The sequence below is a fragment of the Stegostoma tigrinum genome, chromosome 2, assembly GCF_030684315.1.
Source record: "Stegostoma tigrinum isolate sSteTig4 chromosome 2, sSteTig4.hap1, whole genome shotgun sequence".
NCBI lineage: Eukaryota > Metazoa > Chordata > Chondrichthyes > Orectolobiformes > Stegostomatidae > Stegostoma > Stegostoma tigrinum.
The window spans coordinates 116,432,701-116,457,884 of NC_081355.1; the positions used below are offsets into that span (position 1 = coordinate 116,432,701).

Sequence of the window (25,184 nt, forward strand, 5' to 3'; positions counted from 1 at the left end):
TAAACAGAACCAGATATAATTTTGTTATTATCACAATTGCCTGAAGTACGAAACAATTTTTTTTAAGCTCATGTTTATACTGAATTGCTACTCAAAACACAAAATGGAAATTACTTCACTTTCATTTTGACCAAACCAATTGCCATCTAACAACATATTCACAGAGATTTGAAGGCACCACCCATGATTTTCAGATGTTAAACATATCCCTAATGCTTCAACATGTTGAGTAGGAAGAGTTATTTAATATAATATGGAACTGTAGCATTTGCCATGTTGGTGTGGACCAAGAAAAGAACATAAGGGCAGGAGTAGGCCATTCAGCCCATCAAGCCTGCACTTCTATTCAACATGATCATGGCTGATTTTTCACTTCAATGTTTTTCCCCACATGACCCTCATACACCTTTGTATCATTACTATTTTGACATCTGTCAATCTCTCTGGGGTGGTGATAGCCTAGTGGTGTTATTGCTAGATTATTAATCCAGAAACCTAGACAAAGTTCTAGGGACCATGTTTAAATGCTGCCATGACAGATACTGGAATTTTAATTCACTAAAAATCTGGAAATAAGTCTAATAATGACCATTAAAGCGTTGTCGATTGTCAGAAGTCAAAAATGGTTGTCCTTACCTGGCTTGGCCTATATATGATTCCAGACCCACAGCAATGTGGTTGACTCTTAACTGCCCTCTGGGCAATTAGAGATGGACAATAAATGTAGATATAGGCAGTGATGACCATATCCTGTGAATGAATTTTTAGAAATGTATACTCAGTATCTGAGTTTCGACAGCCCTCTATGTTGAAGAATTGCAAAAATTCCCAAAGCTTTGAGTGAAAAAAGACTTTCTCATTTTGGTCCAGAGTGGCTTCTCCCTTGTCTTGAAATTGTGTTGCCTAGTTCTGGATTCCCGAACTAAGGGAAACAGACTCAGCTGAGGTGGCAGCGTAGTGGAATAAATTCAGGCATGTAGTATCCTCAAGTAGAGACAAAAAAACTGCAGATGCTGGAATTCAAGGTGGACAACGTCTTCAGTCCTGAAGAAGGGTAATACCTGAAACATTAAATGCTCCTTTCCTCCAGATGCTGCCTGGCCTGCTGTGTTCCTCTCGCCCCTTGTTTATGTATAACTGTCGACGTTGACGCTGGACACTGTAAAGTGTCAAGACAAACCTGGGAAAGGCAGCAGACTGCTAATTACCATGTACCACCCCAGGCCCACCTTGGCTCATGAATTAGTACCTCTATTTTGAACAACACTCGGAAGAAGCACTGAGGGGTCAGGGCAATCTGCAACTCCCTGACCTGACATATCTGCTACTCTACCATCACCATCACAACTTGGGCGAGTATTGGTTCAGTAATGAGTGCAGAAGCGCATGTCAGGATCAGCACCAGGCGTACCTGAATATCAAGTGAAAAATTGCTGAGACTGGGATACAGTACTGCTTGCATGCCAAACAGCATGAACAGCAAGCAACAGACAGTCAGGCAGTGACATAACCAAGAGATCATATCTCAGCTTTGCAGTCCTGCCACATCCAGTTATGAATGGTGGTGGATAGTTAAATGACTCACTGGCAGAGGTGGCTCCACAGTAACAGTGAGGTCGGGTGAGGTGAGTTGAGTTGAAGGGTGCCCAGTACATCAGTGCAATCATCAGCCAAAAGTGCCGAGTGCATGATCCATCTCAGCCTCCTCCAGAAATCGGCAGCACCACTGATACCTGTCTTCAGCAAACTCGACTCACTCCACGTGTTATCAAGAAATGGCTGGATGCGCTAGACACTATAAAAGTTCTGGGACCTGGCAAATTTCTGGCAATTGTACTGAAGATGCATGCTCCACAACTTGCCACTCTCCAAAGCAAGCTGTTCTAGGACAGCAGCGACACTAGCATCTACCTAATCTGGCATCATTCTCATGTGGAAATTGCCCATGTTGATCCTGCACACAAACATAGGACAAATTGAATAGAGCCAATTACTGCCCCAGCAGCTTACTTTATTAGTAAAGTGATGGAAGACATCAAGCAGCAGTAGCTCAGCACCAATCCACTTACTTGAAACTCAGTTTAAGCTCTGCCTGGACATTCTACTTGACCATATTACAGCTTTAATTCATCACAACCTATGCAACAATAACTCATTATTCCAAATCTGTTTCCATACATTACCTCTATCCTATTTGCTTTATGTGCCCAAATTACAGACACAGATAAGTGCCAGAGTCCATGCTTGAAATAAGCATTAGGTTTCTTTTTCTTCCATATACAAAGAAGGGAGCCGAACACCTCTGCTATATTAGTTTTCTCTGGATGGGGGCCTGTTAAAAAAAATACATTTTGGGAAAGATCTTTTTGCACGGTGTCATTGCCAATAGCGCTAAGCAGCACATATTGCATTCAGAGAGTATACCAAATAGATACAATTGTCAAAAATGTGGAACTGCGAGTTGCAGCAGTGCTCCTTTTTCATTCATTCACAGGATGAAGGCGTCACTGACTAGGCCAGGGTTTATTGCCCATCTTGCCCAGTTAAGTGTTGACCACATTGCTCTTGGCCTGGAATCAGACCAGGCTAAGGATGGCAGTTTCCTCCCTAAAGAACATTAGTGAACCAGATGGGTTTTCCCCAACAATTGACAATAGATTCATAGCCATCATTAGACTCTTAATTTTGTTTTAAATTGAACCAAAATTCTACCTGAAATTCTGCCATGGTAGCATTCAAATCCAGATCAACAGAACATTATCTGGGTCTCTGAATTAACAATCCAGTGGTAATACCACTAGACCATTGCCACCCCATCCCGCTCCACTTTCAAGCCACGGTTTACAGCTATTCACTGCTCGCTACCATTGTTTCATTCTTGATGGTCACCTCTCTCCTCATGATCACACTCACTTTTTACTCCAGCCACTTCTCCATGTGTCTCTCCCATGGCCCCCTGAAGGCTTTACCTTCAATTATAATAAGGTCTTGAGCCTAACCATTGAGATGTAGGTAATAAAAAGAGAAAGAGTTTCATTTACTTGGCACCTGCTTCAGTACAAACAAACGTTCCGTTGTGCTTTGATGACAATGAAATGCTATTGAAATGTAGTCAATCTACCATAAAATTATGATGTTTACTTAATGGTAAAACATGTTCAGGACCTCTTTTTCTGCAAATTATTCCCTGGAATTTTTTTCCACCTGAAAGAATCTTGGATTCAACATCTCATACGATCTCCAACAGTACCGTAATGGAGTGTAATTGTTGACATTTGAACCTAGAATATTTTGATGGAGGGGTGACTGCCACCAACCGAGCCTCCAGTATTCCCAATTTGGGCACAGACAGATTTGTCCCACCATGCATGACACCAAAGTAGATTATTTATTTTGATAATGTAGTAAGCCTTAATTATCCATGCCTCTCATAGCCTCTGCCAAAATGAGCAGCTGGTAATTTAGCAACATGTTGAATTCTAGACCTGTTCCTTCAGATGCAAGAAAAGCATTCATATCAAGGTGAGTTTTCCATAGGGGCTATATGGAATCACAGAAATGTTACAGTCCAGGACACTATTCAATCCTTCATATCTACACTAGCACTCTGAGTGTTTAAACTTAAAAATGTATTGATTGACCACATTTCAATAGCATTTCATTGTCATCAAAGCACAATGGAACGTTTGTTTGTACTGAAGCAGGTGCCAAGTAAATGAAACTCTTCTGCCATTTCCTCATAAATCTGAACACTGTTTCAATTAAATAATCATCTCAGTACCTCAGGAATGCTTCAATTAGACCTGCCTTCATCACATTTCCAGGTAGTACATTCTGGACTCTAACTACTTGCTGTGTAAGAAAGTTTATTTTTGCCACATCAGAATATTGAAAGCATCTATCAAAACTTCCTACTCTCCTGGGAAAACTGTTCCAAACTGTCCAATCTTTGCTCATAAGTGAAGTGTCTTATCCCTGGAACATTCTTGCAAACCTCATCTGCATTATCTACCATGAATCAATATTATTACAATGGTTTGGAAACTGCAGACAATACTCCAGCTGGGGTCCCATTCGTGTCTTATATAAGTTTGGCTGATATAATTTTATCATAAACCCCTCCATATCAGTATATGCGAAGCCTAAGATAACATATGCTTCACTAACAGCTTTTCCTATCTGTTCTGCCACAATTAATGCCTTATGTATGTGTGTGTCTGCTCCTGCACATCCTTTAGAATAGTACCCTGTGATTTTTGAAGTGTCTCCATATTCTTTGAACCAAAATGTTGCACCTCACACTTCTGTACATTGAGCTTCATTAGTAAACTATCCACTTACGCTTGCATATCAATGTCCTTTTGAAGTTCTACACTGTCCTCCTCACAATATTTAATTTCCTAAACTTTGTTTCATCTGCAAACTTTGAAATTTTCACCTGCACATCATGTTCATATTATTTAAAAATATCAAACAAGTCAAAGGTCCCTGGGGAATCCACCACAAATATTCTTCCGAGCTAATAATACATATTAATCATTTCCCATCCCTAACTATTTCCTATCCCTCACTCAAATTTGTATCCAAACTATTCTATGGTGTCTACCTTCCTCACAAGTCTATTGTATGGTGTTGTACATTTGAGAATTAGTTCTTTGAGAAGGTGACCAAACAGGTAGATGAGAGTAAACCAGTTGATGTGGTGTGTATGGATTTCAGCAAGGCATTCAATAAGGTTCCCCACAGTAGGCTATTGTATAAAATGCGGAGGAATGGAATTGTGGGAGTTTTGCAGTTTGGATCGGAAATTGTCTTGCTGAAAGAAGACAGAGGGTGGTAGTTGATGGGAAATGTTCATCCTGGAGACCAGTTACTAGTGGTGTACTGCAAGGGTCAGTGTTGGGTCCACTGCTGTTTGTCATTTTTATAAATGACCTGGATGAGGGCGTAGAAGGATGGGTTAGTAAATTTGCAGACGACACTAAGGTCGGTGGAGTTGTGGATAGTGATGAAGGATGCTATAGGTTGCAGAGAGACATAGATAAGGTGCAGAGCTGCGCTGAGAGGTGGCAAATGGAGTTTAATGCAGACAAGTGTGAGGTGATGCACTTTGGTAGGAGTAACCGGAAGGCAAAGTACAGGGCTAATGGTAAGATTCTTAGTAGTGTAGTGCAGAGAGATCTCGGTGTCCATGTGCACAGATCCTTGAAAGTTGCCACCCTGGTTGACAGGGCTGTTAAGAAGGCATACAGTGTTTTAGCTTTTATTAATGGACGGATTGAGTTCCGGAACCAAGAGGTTATGGTGAATTCCAAGATAATAAAATGTGAGGCTGGATGAACCACAGCAGGCCAAGCAGCATCTCAGGAGCACAAAAGCTGACGTTTCGGGCCTAGACCCTTCATCAGAGAGGGGGATGGGGAGAGGGAACTGGAATAAATAGGGAGAGAGGGGGAGGCGGACCGAAGATGTAGAGCAAAGAAGATAGGTGGAGAGAGTATAGGTGGGGAGGTAGGGAGGGGATAGGTCAGTCCAGGTTATGGTGAAGCTGTACAAAACTCTGGTGCGGCCGCACTTGGAGTATTGTTTACAGTTCTGGTCACCACATTATAAGAAGGATGTGGAAGCTTTGGAAAGGGTGCAGAGGAGATTTACTAGGATGTTGCCTGGTATGGAGGGAAGGTCTTAAGAGGAAAGGCTGAGGGACTTGAGGCTGTTTTCATTAGAGAGAAGAAGGTTGAGAGGTGACTTAATTGAAACATATAAACTAATCAGAGGGTTAGATAGGGTGGATAGGGAGAGCCTTTTTCCAAGGATGGTGACGGCGAGCACGAGGGGGCATAGCTTTAAATTGAGGGGTGAAAGATATGGGACAGATGTCAGAGGTAGTTTCTTTACTCAGAGAGTAGTTAGGGAATGGAATGCTTTGCCTGCAACAGTAGTAGATTCGCCAACTTGAGGTACATTTAAGTCGTCATTGGATAAGCATATGGACGTACATGGAATAGTGTAGGTTAGATGGGCTTGAGATCGGTATGACAGGTCGGCACAACATTGAGGGCCGAAGGGCCTGTACTGTGCTGTAATGTTCTATGTTATATGTTCTATGTACATCATTTCGATGGCATTCCCTCATCAACATTTGTTATTACCTCTTCAAAAAACAGCAGCAAACCAGTTAGACACACTCTTCTCTTCACAATTCCATGCTAACTCTTCTGAATCAATCCACAATTTTCTTTTACTATTAATGCGATCCAAGTAGGTCTTTCTAGAAGTTCCCCTATCACCAACGATAACCTGATTAGCCTGTAATTGCTGGCTGATCTTCACAATTTTTTTTAACAAGGGCATAACATTTGTAATTCTCTAATCCTCTGGCGCTACCCAGAATCCATGGCAGATTGAAAGATAAGTTCCAGTGCCTCTGTAATTTCTACTCTTATTTCCTATAATTTTCTTGGGTGAATTTTATCTGGTCTCAGTGTCTTACAAACATTAAATACTGACAACTTATCTAATACCTCCCCTTTGTTAGTTTTTATCACTTCTAAAGACTGACTTTCTCCTTTTCTCACATGGTCTAAGCAGAACTTCGGAAGACCCAGGTAGCTACTGCCCTGTAGATAAAGACAGATACAAAGTATTTATATAAATCCTCATCTATGCTTCTCACGTCTAAGTGCAAATCTCTTTTTTGACTTTTTTTAACACCCTTTCCACTAGCTACTAGTCTTTACTCAGAATCCCTCTTTGCTTCTTAACCTCCTGAATTCAGGTTGGCTCTCAACAGCTTATACTAACTCATACTTGTCATAAGAACACTTTTTCTTCTTTAACTTATTTTTTCTCTCTGATATAAAGCTGCTATTTACCATATCCCTCTGTGGTTGTGTTAATTAAAACAAAAAAAAACGAAATATATGTGAGCTAAGGCAGAACGTAGGCTGCTGATATAGAGAAGTGGTCCATTGAAGCATGAGTGAGGTGACTGCATGCTGACACAAGGCCAAGTTTCAATGAGCAGATCGCTGGCTGTTTCAGCAAGGAATATGTTAGGTAAGTTGTTCAGTCAATCATCTACTGAAGCTCTCCACTTCTAACTATTTGAACTCACTAATCATTAAAACGTAGCACGTCTTCGTGACCTGGTCAAGAGTATGGCAACAGCTCACTAAACCATATCAGCAGATCCTTGAACATTCCTAATCCCTGGCAATGCATAATGTCTGTCTATTTAGGAGAATCATGATTCTATACAAAGGCAAGGATGCAGGCTGATTATCTCAGTTGGCTGGGTGGCTAGCCTACAATGCAGAATGATGTTAATAGCATGTATTCCATTTCCACACTGGCTAAAGTTCCCATGAAGTGTTTTTCTTCTCACAATCTTCTTTCACCTGAGATGGTATAACCTGCCAGGTTAAACCACCGCCAGCCCTATGATCAGGTAGGGCTATTTACTGTGCAAACAGAAACTTATTTTTGAAGTGTTTAATGTGTGATTTTATTCTGCATATATCAGACTAGCATCTTATACAGATTAAAGTTTTCCTTACCAACAGTGTGATTTTAAAGCATTAAAAATATACCCATTACAGCCATCATCCACCTGCTTTGAGAGTCCTGAGGCAAGAGTAGATTGTGTGCTAAATGTAAAGATAATCCTCCAGTATGCTAGTTGTTTAATAAGCAGCCCACTCACCAACACAGCAGTAGAGCAGACTGTAATATCTAGCTGGTTGAATGCACTGGGATGGTTAACATGAAGCTTTTGGCCCCCATTAGCATGATCAAATTTCACAATTGAAATTTATTGAAACCTGATTTGAAATGACATGGCAACAGAAAGCTTCAGTTAAGCAGCTTGTCTAACAAATGTCCAGTCATCATAAAAGCTGCCAAATACGACAATGCTTCCTGCCTTCCTATCTTGTCTTAATGGTTTGAACCACTACATCACTGGGACAGGTAGATTGCTCACTCTGAGGTCTGCACTGATCCACAGTGGACCTTCATGGCATAATAACCCAAGGTGGAACTCTTGAATTTCTGTTCATTTACTTTGTGGTAATATCCAGTTTGACTGATTTTTAATGATTGGAAGATCCAAAACATTGTCCAAACCTTGGAAAGATTTCAAAAGTTTGTAAATTAGGTGACTACTTTTCAGACAAAAAATATAATTGAATGAATCAGTTGACATAATATGTGTCTCTTCTCAAGGTCAACAATCTCCAGATTATTGCCTTAGCCACATGCAAATTGGTATAGAGACACAGGTTGGAAGAGTAAATGAATGACCGAAGGATCATACCATGAGAAAGGGGTTCCTCCCTCATAGGAAATTGGCACTCCTTCTGGAAGGTGAAAGAGATGTACTAGTGATGCTGTCTGTTCTTGACCTGGAATGGGACCAAAGCTGTTGCAGAATTAATTAATGAGGGAGGTAGGAACAGCTTTAAACAAGTACGCTCAGTGGTGGGGTGTTGTGGGGAAAGGGATCTACAAGAACTGAAATAAGCCAAAATGCTAACAAAGCAGGAGATTTGAGCAGAAGACTGACCATGGGTGGACATAAATGGCCAGGAAATATGGTGAAGTGAGTGATGAGATAGGGCAGCCAGAAAAGAGAACATGATGGGGTTGTCAACACAAGGGAGAACCAGATGGAAGGGTGCATTAGTGACAAATGTGAATCCAGTGGAATTGGAAGAGCAACAGGCAACTGACAGGAACAGGTGAAGATAGCTGATCAAACAGCACTGTGGGAAACTTCAGGTCAAATGGAAGAAGCTGAAAGGACATAAGAGACTGAGGCACAGGTAGAATTATAAAACATGTGCAAAAATATAATGACATGAACTGCTTTTAAAAATTATCCTCGCACGGAATTACATAAATTATAACAAACAGGCCATTCAGCCCAATCAGGCCAATATTATTCTCATCTTTCCATATCAGAATCTATCTGGAATGGTCCTCAATTTTCACTTCCCTCATTTGATTATATACCTTCCCTTCAAGTCCATCTGATCCATTTAGCCAATACCTGTGATCTCGGATTATACAGTTTCAGTACACTTTGGGTAATGAATTTCTTTTTTGAATTCCCTATTTGCTTTCTTCATATCTTTTTTTAAATTACTGGCCTCTAGCTTTCCCACAAGTAAAAGTAATCTCCTTGTGTTTAATCTTGCAAAACCTTTCATAATTTTGAAGAGCTTTATTAGGCCAAGCTTCAGCCTTGTCCTTTCCAGAAAATAGAAGCCCAGCCTACTTCATCCTTTACGGTTGATATAATCTCACAATTCTAATCGTATCCTAACAAACCATCAGGGCTGCTATTGTCACTTTCATAAACTGGTGACCAGAATAGTGCAGTCTATCCAAGGATGATTTCGATTCCCATAGAGATAGCTCCAAATGCTTGGATTCCTTTTTTTTAAATGGACTACTAACCTGTGCACCATCTTCAATTGTTTGTGTACTTGTATTCACTGTTCCTCACTCATTTAGACTCTTGTTTTACAAGTAACAGAAAAGATGTTGTTAAACATGAAAGGTGCAGAAAACATTTGCAAGGGTGTTGCCAGTGTTGGACGGTTTGCGCTATAGGGGGAAGCTTAATAACCTTGGGCTATTTTCCCTGGAGGATTGGAAGCTGGGGGATGACCTTACAGAGGTTTATAAAATCATAAGGGGCATAGATAGGTGAATAGCCAAGATCTTTTTTCCCAGGGTAGGGGAGTCAAAACTAGAGGGCATAGTTTAAGGTGAGAGGGAAAAGATTTAAAAGGGACCTGACGTGCAACTTTTTGACACAGAGGGTGGTATGTGTACGGAATGAGCTGCCAGAGGAAACGGCAGAACCTGGTACAATTACAACATTTAAAAGGCATCTGGATGGGCTTATGAAATGGAACGGTATGGAGGGATATGGGCCAAATGCTGACAAGTGGAACTAAATTAATTTAGGATATCTGGTTGGCATGGACAATTTGGACTGAATTGTCTATTTTCATGCTGTACAACTCTATAACTTTATATGTGACCTATTAGCCTTCTGATCAAACTGAGGTCCTGCACAGGTTCCTTTTAGAACATAGAACAGTACAACACAGTACAGGCCCTTTGGCCCATGATGTTTTTTACCCTAAACCCAAGGTCTATCTAACCTCTACCCTTACATTATACTATCATCCATATGCCTATATAATAGCCACTTAAATGCCCCTAATAAGGCCAACTCCACTACCCGCTCCTTTTGTGAAATGCATCTGCCGATTATATATCCAAATTGGATTTTATTGTGTTCCACTAGCAGATTGGCAGTTGGGGAGACAAAACATTGGACAGCAAACCATGGGTGTCATTTTTGCATCTGCCTGCTGCCTCGCATCCTATTACATTTTCACCACCAGCTAGGGAGAGGTCAGAAGCCTTGTCCACTTTAGTGCCAATGCCAATTGAAACCACTAAGAGACTGATTAATGTTCAAGTAAAGGGCTTCCACCATTGCTGCTTGAATTTTTCTTGCAGTGAGAGAGAGACACACACGTCAACAATGCAGCCCATCAGATTGAATGGATCACTGGTTGGGGCTGGTGTTGTGCTTCTTTCATGAGTTTCTTCTGCTTATTAGAAGTCCACCCAATGTCTTCCCAACCAACTGTCTCCCTTTCCTCCTATTGCCCACATACCTGTTCAGCTAAACACCCCATCCCCATAATCTGACACCGTGGTACAGGCAAACCCCTGGAGTTATCCAGTCTGCTTTTGGTGCCTATCCCTAAATGTTATGAAACAGATGCTGCCCAGGCTATGGTGACAGATGGGGGAACTCAGTCATTAGAAGGATTTAAAATTGATAAAGAAAAATTATTGGATAAGCTGTTGGTACTCAAACTAGATAAGGTACTAAGAACAGATGAGATGCTTTCAAGGATATTGAAGGTAATAAGAATGGAAATTATAGGGACATCGGTCATAATCTTTCAATCTTCCCTAGATTCAGAATGATTCCAGAAGATTAGAGAATTACAAACAATATGCCCTTTCCCAAAACTTTGTTAAGTTCAGCCCAGCAATTATGGACTAGTTCAACATCAGTGATGGGAGAATTTCCAGAAACAATCATTCACGATAGAATTAGTAATAAATGAAAAATATGGATTGAAATTGAATAGTTAGCATAGATTTGTTAAGGGAAAAACATGCCTAACAATCTTGCTGAAGTGTCTTAAAGTGGTAACCGATAACATTTATGAGGGGAAATCCATTAATGTGATGTACACCAACAAAGTGTTTTTGGTGCAACAATGTCTTTGTTGTCGAAACTCAGCCGGTCTAGCAGCATCTGTAGAAAGAAAGCAGAGATAAAGTTTTGCGTCCAATAGCCATTATTCGGAACTGATGGTTGTGAGGAAAAGTGGCATCTATGCTGAAGACAGGGATGATGGTGGTGTGTGATGGTCGGGTGGAGGTGCAGTGAGGATAGCGGGGGAAGGAGTGGGAGGACAGGTGGATATGGAGCCCAGAGAGAGAGAACAATAGGTGGGAAACTTACAGATGGATAGTAGTAGGAAAAAGAAAGGCTGGTAATGGAAGGCTGAAGGGCCTGTTCTGCGCTGTATTGTTCTATGTTCTATAATGGGTAACAGCACCAGGGACCTGGGTTTGGCCCTACCCCTGGGTGGCCATCCGTGAGGAATTTGCACATTCTCTCTGTGTCTGCTTTAGTTTCCTCTAGGTGCTCTGGTTTCCTCCCACTGTACAAAGCTGTACAGGTTAGGTGGATTGGCCATGCTAAATTGTCCATATTGCCCATGAATGTGCAGCCTTGGTGGATTAGCTATAGGAAATGGGGTTATAGTGTTATGGGTAGGGATGGTCTGGGTCTGGTTGGGATGCTTTTCAGAGCATTGGTACAGGCTTGATGGGCTGAATGGCCACACTCTAGGGATGCAATGTCCTATCCTCTCACTCATTTCCCTGCGTTCCCACTACTACCACTTCACCTTCAACATTATTGCCACTTTATCCTAACTGCTCTGCATTCTGAAGAAGAGTCACCAGACTTGAAACGTTACTCTGCTTTCTCTCCTCTGATGCTACCAGACAAGGACATTGACACCTTGATGGAGTAGGTTGTAGATGAAGTTCATTGTTAAGTGTCAGGTAGTGCAGTTTAGTACAAAGCACAAGGAAAGACAATTTAAAATAACAGGTATAGTTCTAAAGTGTATCCAGGAACAGAAATATGTATATACTGTGTATATGAAAAAGATAGTGTTCTCATTAAAGTGAGACAAGGAGTGGTAGCTTAACCTGAGAGTCACCATGCCTCAGGTGAGGAGCAAGGTTAAGAAGGAGATTCGTTTATGGTAACCACAGCAAGTGTGGTCATTGACGTTATGCCTGGGCATTTAGTAAAATTCAACATAATCGTGAGGAGTTGACGTGTTTTTGAGAAAGGGAAATCATGTTTAACCAATTTATGGAAATTCCATGAAAGAGTAACATTTGCTGTGATTAAAGGAGAGTCGATTGACACGCTGTACTTGAATTTCCAGAAGGCATTTGACAAGGTTTCACACAACAAGTCACTGAACAAAGTAGGAGCTCGTGGTGTATGGGGTAACATACAAGCAGGGATTGAAAATTGGCTGGCTTGCAGAAAACAGAGAGCATGCATAACTTATTTTTCAGGTTGGCAGGATGTGATGAGTGAGTTTTTTAGACTTCTGATGTAAGCCTCAAACTTTTATAATTTTCTTCAATTTAGATGATTGATTGAAGGTATGGTGGCTAACTTTGCAGACAATACAAAGATATGTAGGAAACCATGATTAAAGCAAATAACTGCAGATATTGGAAATCTGAAATAATAACAGAAAGTGTTAGAAAAGCTTAGCAAGTCTGGAAACATCCTTGAAGAAAGAAAACAGAGTTAATGTTTTGAGTCCAATATGATGACTCTTTAGTCTCAAATATTAACTCTACTTTTTTCTCTTAAAAAAGCTACAAGACCATCTGCCTTTCTCAATCACTCTCAGATTTTATCATAGGTTGAAATGTATGATGTGAAGGTAACATAATGAAGATGCAGATGGGTTAAGTGAATGATCAAAAATGTGTCAGATTGAGTACAATGTGGAGAATTGTGAAGTTGTCCACATTGACGGCAAGAACATAAAAGCAACATTTTATTTAATTAAAAAAACCAAAAGAACTGCAGATGCTGCAAATCAGAAACAAAAACAGAAGTTGCTGGAAAAGCTCAGCAGGTCTGGCAGCATCTGTGAAGAAAAATCAGAGTTAACGTTTCCTCAGAACTATTATTTAATGTTACGTATACTGTAAGCACCACCACTAGGTGGCTCAAAGAGCACTCTGGGCTGAATTTGACAATGTTTTTCACTTAAGTCTGAGTTACATAGAACATAGAACAGTACAGCACAGAACAGGCCCTTCAGCCCACGATGTTGTGCCGACCATTGATCCTCATGTATGCACTTTCAAATTTCTGTGACCATATGCATGTCCAGCAGTCTCTTAAATGTCCCCAATGACCTTGCTTTCACAACTGCTGCTGGCAACGCATTCCATGCTCTCACAACTCTCTGTGTAAAGGACCCGCCTCTGACATCCCCTCTATACTTTCCTCCAACCAGCTTAAAACTATGATCCCTCGTGTTAGCCATTTCTGCCCTGGGAAATAGTCTCTGGCTATCAACTCTATCTATGCCTCTCATTATCTTGTATACCTCAATTAGGTCCCCTCTCCTCCTCCTTTTCTCCAATGAAAAGAGTCCAAGCTCAGTCAACCTCTCTTCATAAGATAAGCCCTCCAGTCCAGGCAGCATCCTGGTAAACCTCCTCTGAACCCTCTCCAAAGCATCCACATCTTTCCTATAATAGGGCGACCAGAACTGGACGCAGTATTCCAAGTGCGGTCTAACCAAAGTTTTATAGAGCTGCAACAAGATCTCACGACTGTTAAACTCAATCCCCCGTTAATGAACGCCAAAACACCATATGCTTTCTTAACAACCCTGTCCACTTGGGTGGCCATTTTAAGGATCTATGTATCTGCACACCAAGATCCCTCTGTTCCTCCACACTGCCAAGAATCCTATCCTTAATCCTGTACTCAGCTTTCAAATTCGACCTTCCAAAATGCATCACCTCGCATTTATCCAGGTTGAACTCCATCTGCCACCTCTCAGCCCATCTCTGCATCCTGTCAATGTCCCGCTGCAGCCTACAACAGCCCTCTACACTGTCAACGACACCTCCAACCTTCGTGTCATCTGCAAACTTGCTGACCCATCCTTCAATCCCCTCATCCAAGTCATTAATAAAAATTACAAACAGTAGAGGCCCAAGGACAGAGCCCTGCGGAACACCACTCACCACTGACTTCCAGGCAGAATATTTTCCTTCTACTACCACTCGCTGTCTTCTGTTGGCCAGCCAATTCTGTATCCAGACAGCTAAGTTCCCCTATATACCGTTCCTCCTGACCTTCTGAATGAGCCTACCATGGGGAACCTTATCAAATGCCTTGCTGAAGTCCATATACACCACATCCACAGCTCGACCCTCATCAACTTTTCTAGTCACATCCTCAAAGAACTCAATAAGGTTTGTGAGGCATGACCTGCCCCTCACAAAGCCGTGCTGACTGCATTTAATCAAGCCATGCTCTTCCAGATGGTCATAAATCCTATCCCACAGAATCCTTTCTAACACCTTGCAGACGACAGACGTGAGACTTACTGGTCTGTAACTGCTGGGGATTTCCCTATTTCCTTTCTTGAAGAGAGGAATTACATTTGCCTCTCTCCAGTCCTCAGGTACGACTCCAGTGGAGAGCGAGGATGCAAAGATCTTCGCAAGTGGCAAAGCAATTGCATTTCTCATTTCCCAAAGCAGCCGAGGGCAAATCTGGTCCGGGCCTGGCGACTTGTCAATCTTAATGTTTGACAAAATTTTCAGCACATCAGCTTCCTCTATCTCTATCCATTCCAGCATGCACACCTGCTCTTCTAAGGTTTCATTCACTACAAAGTTCGTTTCTTTCGTAAAGACAGAGCAAAAAACTCATTTAGGGCTTCCCCTACCTCCTCAGACTCCACACACAAGTTCCCTATGCTATCCCTGATCGGCCCTACTCTTTCTTTAACCATTCTCTTATTCCTCACATAAGTGTAAAATGCCTTTGTGTTCTCCCTAATCCGTTCTGCCAAGCCTTTCTCGTGCCCCCTCCTGGCTCTCCTCAGACCCTTTTTGAGCTCTTTCTTCGCCTGCCTGTAATCCTCTAGAGCTGAGCTTGACCCTAGCTTCCTCCACCTTATGTAAGCTACCTTCTTCCTTTTGATGAGAAGCTCCACTGCTCTCGTCATCCAAGGTTCCTTTATCTTACCCCTTCTTGCCTGTCTCAGAGGGACATATTTATTCATCACTCGCAACAACTGTTCCTTAAACAGTCTCCACATGTCTAAAGTGCCTTTACCATGGAACAATTGCTCCCAGTCCATGCTTCCTAACGCATGTCTAATCGCATCATAGTTTCCTCTTCCCCAATTAAATATCCTCCCATTTTGCCTAATCCTCTCCTTCTCCATAGCTATGTAGAATGTGAGGCAGTTATGGTCACTATCACCAGAATGCTGTCCCACCACAAGATCTGATACCTGCCCCGGCACGTTTCCGAGCACCAAGTCTAGAATGGCCTCTCCCCTTGTCGGCCTGTCAACGTACTGAGTTAGGAAACCCTCCTGAACACACCTTACAAAAACAGCTCCATTCAAATCTTCTGCTCGAAGGAGGTTCCATTCAATATTGGGAAAGTTAAAGTCACCCATTACATCAACCCTACTACATTGTGTTTTTTGTGGGATTTTTGCCGAGAGGCCTAACAAGCCGTTTCTGACCAAACCACTTCATTTTTTTTACCTACTCTGCCCTTGTAGTGTTTCGAACATGCAATTAGCACCCCAGCTTATCATGTGCCGTTCCCACACAAGCTCGCTGTGCAACGGGCATCTTGGAATTCAGTGGCATTGCTTGTGCCTGTGCCCGTGCCCATGGGCCACCCGGACAAGCACTGCCAGCCTGGTACTGCCCTGCATGGTTCCTGGCAGTTTTTACAGACATGGCAAACAGGAGTAAATTGGCACCTCACTTTGAAAGGAAGGTGCTGGAATTCCTGAGGAGGTGGACGGTGGGACATTGTCTTCCCCTCTGAACAGGAAGGAGACCATGACATCAGACCATAGCTCCCTGTTATGAAGTTGCCTCCCAGCTCTGAGATATATAGAGAAATGCCCAGCACTTTCGGAAGAATGTTAATGCCCTTCTCCATTCCACTAGGAGAAGTTCCACCATCTTCTCTCCAATACTTCTCACAGGCACAGTATCTCTGCTACTGAACCTATCTCCCACCACAGCTGACAACCTACCACTCTCAGAATTACACACAACATCTCCTCTCATTCGTTATTACCCACACCAAACCCCAGACCCCTCATATGCCTGCTTTCCATACTGCCTACTCCCTCGTGACATCTCCACCTGCACCAGCAGTAATTGTTGTGCCACCCACTTTCATCTCCCATAATATCAGCCTCTCTCTTATTCCAGGAGCAAACCAGCCCACAATAGGTCAGAAACAGTCAAGACAGATGGTGCTTTTCCCTTCGTTCAGCTCTTCCCTTCTTTTGAGAAGAGGACCCTAACTCTGACTACTTCAAGCAGGCCCTGGGCTGGTATAGGAGACAGCCCTTCATTTACTTTACAGGGAATCCCTGAGCAATGGCTATCCCCCCTTGATTTAACAGTGGCCCACTGACAACTAAGGCAAGCTTGCTGGCTTCGTGACAGTGCAAAATGGCACAGCAAGACAGAAGTGGTATGAGTCTGATACCTCCAACTGAGAGGGCAAAATGCTAAAAGGTACCGCTGGGCGATGCTAGGCAGGGACGCTGTGAGGTAGGCTCAGGGTGAGTGAGCGCTATATCAGCAAGCAAATGGCCAAGAGATACAACCTGATCCTGTCCATCAGCTGAGTGTGTGTCCCTGAGCACACAGCGTTGTTGCAGCAGCATTACTGTGATAGTTACCAGTGCAGCCTGAGGTGCAGCATTGGATTTGAGAAACATCCAATAAATGGATTGGAGATGTACTGTAGAGGTTGTAAGATTCCCTATGTCTTCGCACAGGATATTAAAATTGCAAGAATGCACAGGGGATTCTTTCCCTACCTTATTATGAAATGTCTTTGTTTTAATGTTTTAAATGTCAGTGCCCCTGCTTCGATATGACTGCTGCAAAAGGAGACTGATTTGAAATTCTGTTCCCCTTGCCCAGTGGTGTCTTCTCACCACCCTCACCTTGCCCCTCCTCAGTGCCAAGGTGAAGGGAGTCTATGCCCACAGACTGGAGTTGATGCAGCTCCGGCTCTCCTCTGTCACCTGCTCCTGGCCCTTGGCAACACCTCATCTAGGTTCCAGACGTCAGCAGCGGTGCCGAGCTCTCTGCTCCAGGGGCAAGAAGAGACCTGCTTCACCAATATCTCACACCATCCCTCCAGCCCCCACCTCTACAGCCCTCTGCTGACATGAAGCCTTGATGGGCCCATCTGTACATGCACTGTTGACCCCATTGTTCACAGACAGCCTGCCATAACAACTCACTGACATTACTGCTCCACCTGTGCATGGATGGTTTGTGTTCAGGGTAATCATGTTCCATATACAAGTTATTGTGCACTAACAGTTAGTTTGCTGCAAGTGATCACAAGATGCTTCCCTTTATTATGAGGAGTATTGAACATGAAATTCAGGATGTTCCCTGAAGCTTGCAGGATGAGCTAATTGGGTGGTTAAGAAGGCATACAGGATGCCTACCTTTAACAGTCATGACATAGATTATAAGAGTAGGGTGGTCATGTCAGAGCTGTACGGGAGTTTGGTTAAGGCACAGTTGGAGTACTGTGTGCAGTTCTGGTCACCGCACTATAGCAAAGGTGTGTCTGCAATGGAGAGAGCACAAAGGAGAATCATCACATCGTTGCTTGGTTGGAGCAATTCAGTGATGAAGCGTTGTTGGATAAGCTCTTAGAGAAGGCTGAGGAGTCCCTGATTGAAGTGTATATGTTTATGAAAGGCCTGGACACTGCTTAGGAAACAGCTGTTCCCCTTAATTCAAGGGTCAATAATGAGGGGACATGATTTAGAGAGGATTTGAGGGAAAATCTTTTCACTCAGAGGGTGGTTTGAATCTGGAATGCACTGCCGGGTGCAGCAGTATTGGCAGAAAAATCACAACTTTAAAAAATTATGTTGATGATTGCTGAAATGCCATCACATTCAAGGCTCTGGGCCAAGGGCTGGAAAGTGGGATTGGTGCAAATAGGTTGGCACACACTCAGTGGGCTGAAGGGTCTCTTTTGTGCCATATCTCTCTATGTTATGCTTCATTTATAGAGCATTAATGAGAACACATCTTAAATATTGTTTGTTGTTTTAGTCTCCTTCTTTCGGCAAGGATATAAAAGCATTGAAGATTATCCAGATGAGATTTACTAAACCAGTACCTGGAACGCAGAGATTGATTTTTGAGAGCCCATTGGACAGGTTTGTTTTGTTTCCACTAGAGTTTAGAAGAGTGAGGGGTGAGATCCTGACCATATGACTCTTGAATATATTTGACAGGTTAGATGAAGAAAAGGTGAGGGTGCAGAAAGACACTATTATGGTATTAGGCTTTTCCTTTTTAGGACAGCAATGAAGTTTTTTTTTCTCTTTGAGGATTGTGCAACATTGAAACCTGCTTCCTCAGAAGGCAGTGAAGGCATGGCCATTGAACTACTTTAAGGCAGATGTAGGTAGGTACTTGCTGGTCAGGAGAATCAAAGGTGACTGGGGAAGACAGGAATGTAGAAGAGAAACAGATCAGCCAGGAATTTATTCAAAGGCTGAGCATGCTTGAGGGCTAAATGGGCTGCTTCTGCTCCTCATACATGTGATCGAATGTATCTATGCAGTACATTCCATTATTTTAAGGCATTGTGACGGATAGGGCATTTCCATTGATCTGTGAAGTGTGCTTAATGAGCTGCAAAATTGAACAAAGTCTTGGGTGGGTAATAATTTTACATTGCACAGATAGCCCAGTAATTTCTATATTGGCTCTAACTATTATAAATTTTTTCACTGTATCTGAAATCAATTGGCAGATTCATCTGTAAGAAAAATACAGTGCTTTCTCTTACCTTTCTGCTTTGACTTTTCTGTCTCTAAGTATGGTTCAGTTTTCCAGGCAATAAATTGACATCTACTCATAGCTCAACTCTTTTACTCAGGAAATTCTTATCTCTTTGTTACCTTCAAAATTAACTGTTCTAATGCTCTTCTTGTTCTGTCTCTCATTCTTCACCATTTGCCATCTATCAAAACTACCAAATCCTTGCTGTGCATACAATATCCTGTTCAGCCATCACACCTCACTGAATGATATTGGCTCATTGTTCTTTGATACCATACATATTAAATTCTTATTCCTGTATTTAAATTGTAACACCCAATGTTCCCCTTCCATACCTGTGACCTCACACATCACATTTTCCTAAAACCTGCCTAATTTGGAATTGCCCATTCTTTTGGCCTTGCGAGCCATCCCTCACATTACATACCTTAGCACTGGTGACTGTGTGCCACATTCCAAGATCTCATGCTTTAGAAGCCTCTCTTTAACACCCACCACCTTTCTATTTTCTCTTCACCTTAAGAAACTCCTTAAACCCATCACTTTGATAAAATTGTATCAGAGATAATGGGAACTGCAGATGCTGGAGAATCTAAGATAACAAAGTGTGGACGTGGATGAACACAGCAGGCCAAGCAGCATCTCAGGAGCACAAAAGCTGACGTTTCGGGCCTAGGCCCTTCATCAGAGAGGATGAAGGGTCTAGGCCCGAAACGTCAGCTTTTGTGCTCCTGAGATGCTGGTTGGCCTGCTGTGTTCATACAGCTCCACACTTTGATAAAATGTTTGCTTACAATTCCTATTTCCGTGGTGCAGCCCAGAATTCTATCGGTCCAGGTCAGCAGTGGCTTTGGCGATGGGGTGATTTCGGCCCAGGATTCCTTTCAGTGGATTCTGTGGCATCTTGTAGCCTGGGATCAGTGGCAGGGTGGGTCCTTGGGCAGTTTCAGAATTCTGCGGGATCTTGCAGCTTGGGATTCTGGCTTCGGTGGCCGCTTTCATCCCAGTGTTCAAGCAGCCTGGTGTGGCAAGTCTTCTTCTCCTTCAGCTGCGGCTTTGTTGACTTTTTACAGCAGCCCAGGACGTACAAATTGAACTAAGATGGACTTTGTGTTCATTAACATTTTTTTAATCTATGCCTTCTGTTATTAATATAGACGCTATACTTTGGCGACTTAAACAGTTTTCCCTGTGTTTTTTTAATAAAAAGTACAAGTGACAATAAATTACTATTTTGTTCTATCCTATCTGTTCCTTCTTTGGCTCTGTACTGCTTCTTTCTTAACCTCTGTAATTCATCTTGGAACACCTTCTGTTGCTGTTGTGGGCTCTGAAATAGCAAATGTAGGTTTGACAAATCAGAACATCTGTCCTCTTTAATTAAATAGGAATCTTTATATGACAGTACTAATAACTCTTCCTGATTTAATAGGCCAATAGTTTAAATGCATCAATTCCAGTTCCCACCAATTACAGATTTCAAGTCAACACATTTTGTTTGTAGCGGAGGCTCCTAACAGACTCAGGGAGAAGAGCCATCCATAAATACCACCTGGAGTCCCATGTCATCAATTGGAGAGACTGTGGAAGTGATTTATAAGAATGGTTCGAAGAATGAGGAACTTCAGTTATGGGGCTAGATTGATTGATTTGGGACTGTTCACCTTGGAGAGGAGATATGATGGAGGTTTTCGAAATCACTAGCAATCTGGATAGAGTGATAGGGAGAAGCTGTTCATGCTTATCAAAATAAAAACAGCATAGATTTAAAGTGATTCACAAATGAAGCAAGGCTGATGTGAGTAAAAGCTTTTTCTCTCAGTGAGTAGTTAGGGCCTAGAATGCGCAGCATGGAAGTGTGATGTAGACAGTTTCAATTGAGGCATTCAAGAGAAAATTAGATGATTATTTGGATAGAAATGATGTGTAGGGATATAGGAAAAAGAAAGGAGACTAGCATTAGGTAACAGAACCAGCACAAAGATGTGCCCTAACAATTCTATGATTCTATGAATTAGATGCTGTTGGTATTCACCCACAGCCTGAAAATGAAATTGTTTGGACTTGTCAAGGCCATTAGCAAAATTCACTGACAAAATTCCAAATCATACTGAAATGTAACAGCACTGACAGTCAAATATATCCCAGAAAAAACCTACAGTTTAATATGTTGATGAAAGTCCATATTTTCCTCTAAAGTCTTTAATGAAGATAAAGCTTTTTGTATAAATTTTTGAGGCAGACTTTGAGTTAATGCTGTAGCCTGTTTCCATTATTAAACATTTTTTCTATGCTTATAAGTTACAAGATAAATAAAGGAAACAAGTTTTTGCCATGGTGATCTGTGCAAAACACAAGATTCCTAGACTAGTGGCAACACCCTGTTAATCTATTTATTTGTAGCAGGCTATCTGTGGAAGTTTCAACAATGCACTATACTTACAGTGGAGCAGCAATGTCAAAGATAATGCATTGGATATGACAGCTTTTTGTTCAAAATTACCTTATATCCAATTAACAAACTGTCATATATTTGAGCCAAAACACCCAAATAGGCTTCTAAGTTCCTCCTTAATAACTACATAAAATCACATCCAGGAACAGTTTTTATAGTTTCGGAGATAGTAGGAACTGCAGATGCTGGAGAATCTGAGATGACAAGGTGTAGAGCTGGATGAACACAGCAGGCCAAGCAGCATCAGAGGAGCAGGAAGGCTGATGTTTTGGGCCTAGACCCTTCTTCAAAAATGGAGGAGGAGAAGGGGGATCTGAAATAAATAGGGAGAGACGGTGATAACAAAGTGTGGAGCTGGATGAACGCAGCAGGCCAAGCAGCATCTTAGGAGCACAAAAGCTGACATTTCGGGAACAAAAACAAAGTTGCTGGACAGGTTCAGCAGGTCTGGCAGCATCTGTGGAAGAGAAAAAAGAGTTAATGTTTCGTGTCCGGTGACCCTTCCTCAGAACTGAGTTTCCAGCAACTTTATTTTTGTTCTTGATGTACGGCATCCGCAGTTCTTTTGGTTCTTATTTAGCTGACGTTTCTGGCCCAGACTCTTCATCAGAAAAGGGGGAGGGGAAGAGGGTTCTGAAAAAAATAGGGAGAAAGTGGGAGGCGGATCGAAGATGGATAGAGGAGAAGATAGGTCGGGAGGAGACATACAAGTTAAAGAAGCGGGGATGGAGCCAGTAAAGGTGAGTGTCGGTGGGGAGGTAGGGAGGGGATTGGTCAGGCCGGGGAGGACAGACAGGTCAAGGGGTCGGGATGAGGTTAGTAGATAGGAAATAGAGGTGCAGCTTGAAGTGGTGAGAGGAGGAGAGGAAGAACAGGTTAGTGCGGTGGGGACGAGCTGGGCTGGTTTTGGAATGCAGTGGGGGGAGCTTGTGAATTCCACATTGATACCATTGGGCTGCAGGGTTCCCAAGCGGAATATAAGTTGCTGTTCCTGCAACGTTCGGGTGGCATTGTTGTGGCAGTGCAGGAGGCCCAGGATGGACATGCCGTCTAAGGAATGGGAGGGGGAGTTGAAATGGTTCACAACTGGGAGGTGCAGTTGTTTATTGCGAACCGAGCGGAAGTGTTCTGCAAAGCAATCCCCAAGCCTCCGCTTGGTTTCCCCACTGTAGAGGAGGCCACAACGGGTACAGTGGATACAGTATACCACATTGGCAGATGTGCAGGTGAGCATCTGCTTGATGTAGAAAGTCATCTTGGGGCCTGGGATGGGGTGAGGGAAGAGATGTGGGGGCAAGTGTAGCACTTCCTGCGGTTGCAGGGGAAAGTGTCGGGTGTGGTGGCGTTGAAGGGAAGCGTGGAGCGGACAAGGGACTCACAGACAGAGTGGTCCCTCCGGAAGGCAGACTAGGGTGGAGATGGAAAAATGTCTTGGGTGGTGGGGTCGGATTGTAGACGGCAGAAGTATCAGAGGATGATGCGTTGTATCCGGAGATTGGTGGGGTGGTATGTGAGGACAAGGGGGGTTTTCTTTTGGCAGTTATTGTGGGGACGGGATGTGAGGGATGACTTGCAGGCTTTTGGTGATTATTGTGGGGATGGGGTGTGAGGGATGAGTGGGTAGAAGATGGATAGAGGAGCAGATAGTTGGAGAGGAGACAGACAGGTCAAAGAGGTGGGGATGGAGCCAGCAATGGTGAGTGTAGTGGGGAGTTAGGGAGGGGATAGGTCAGTCCCGGGAGGATGGACAGGTCAGGGGGATGGGATGAGGTTAGTGGGTAGGAGATGGTGGTGGGTCTTGAGGTGGGAGGAGAGGATGCTGCTTGGCCTGCTGTGTTTATCCAACTGTACGCCTTGTTATCACAGTTTTTATTGTGACTGCAGCATCATGAAAGTAATAACATCCTTTTCATTAATGAAGTAGCAGACCTACAGCCAAATCCTGCCATGTGGTGCAGTCGTACTAATACAGCATTGATATCAATGTCAAGAGTACTTCCAGTAAAATCACAATGCAGACAATGTACGGGTTGTAAGACTGAACGCCAGCTCCAAAGAAGTTCTATAATGGGTGCAATACTAACATAGGACACATTTTTCAATTTTTTAACCACTGTTCTGTGATCGAGTTTTGAAATAACTAAATGATTCTCTATTTCAATAAAAAAAACCACAAACATCAATTTAAAGTTAAGCTAGTTAACTGTTTTTAGTGCAGACAATTGTGTGCCTGATTGTGATGGGCAATGTGCCCTATCATTAACATGCCTTTACAATGGGCAAGATGTACGGCTGCTGTTATGTTGACTTCTTGGCTTAATTCCAAGAGAATGTGCCAGCAAATTATTTGTGATCTTTGCTGCCAGCTTGCCATTATCCAATGTAACTCTGGGATTTTCTTCCAGGCATGACAAGAGACCAACAATAGTGTCATTCAAATATGGCTGGTCATCCTATAATGTTATGCAAATGATGAGAATAAATTTGCCACTATATTTTATGTTGTTTGGACGATGTTGGTTGCTTTGAAAGAATATGCATTCCATGTTTGCTATGGTGATAGGAAGAATTTTTAAATTGCTGTATGCCTCAGTGTAAAAGCACAGACAAAGACAGGGAAGGCTGATCCTTTACCTCGGGTACATAAGGATTAGGAAGACATGGATGAGACTGTTTCTGGCTTTGCTAATCGAAACCTGACTCCCAGACACATAAGTGGGTAAGGACTGACTCTGAAACCCTCCCTCAGCTGGCCCTGAGCAGAGTCGGAGAAGTGGGAATACTGAGCCAGGCTGCTGGGACGTCTGTAATTGGGGACTTATCCACCTCTCCATATCATTTCCATATCTCTGATTCTTAAACTTCATCCCTCTCACCACCATTTGTCCCTCATGCCCCTATATATCACACCAGCAGCCCCATTTCTCATGGCTCCTCTAAACATAACACATCCCTCATGCTCCTTGTTACATTGGGACTCCACACCTAATCCAGATTAAGTAGAGTTCAAGCATTTGAACAGCACCCTCCTTCCCCAGAACTGATGCCACTGTCACAGGAAGCAAATCTCCTTTCCACTCATTCTGCAATATTTATAATTGCTCCAGCCTATACTCATTCATGGCTAGTTTAGTAACAATCCAAATATTATCAAGTTTGAGGTTCTGAGTTTTAATCTGGACCCAAATTCCTCCAACTCTTTCAGCAGATCATTCTTGTTGCTCCATTTATGTCATTAGTTTTTGCATAGTCAACAGTAACTGGATCTCCCATCTCTTACATCACATTCATTTTCAGTTTCAAGGATTAGCTGTGAGTCTTGACAATGGGAAAGTATCATAGCCTTTAGAACACCTGATGGAAAGGCAGTACCTATTCACCTCATTATTCTGTCCCCTGTGACTACACATTCTGTTTTGCCCCACCCACTTCACTGCAGTCCTGCAACATGGTA

At 42.6% G+C, this 25,184-nt stretch overlaps 1 protein-coding gene across 4 annotated transcripts in view; it reads left to right on the plus strand.

Moving 5' to 3' along the window:
• Positions 1-25,184, plus strand: part of malrd1 (MAM and LDL receptor class A domain containing 1) — a 414,264-nt gene that overhangs the window by 213,834 nt on the left and 175,246 nt on the right. The gene's annotated exons all lie outside the window — the stretch shown is intronic.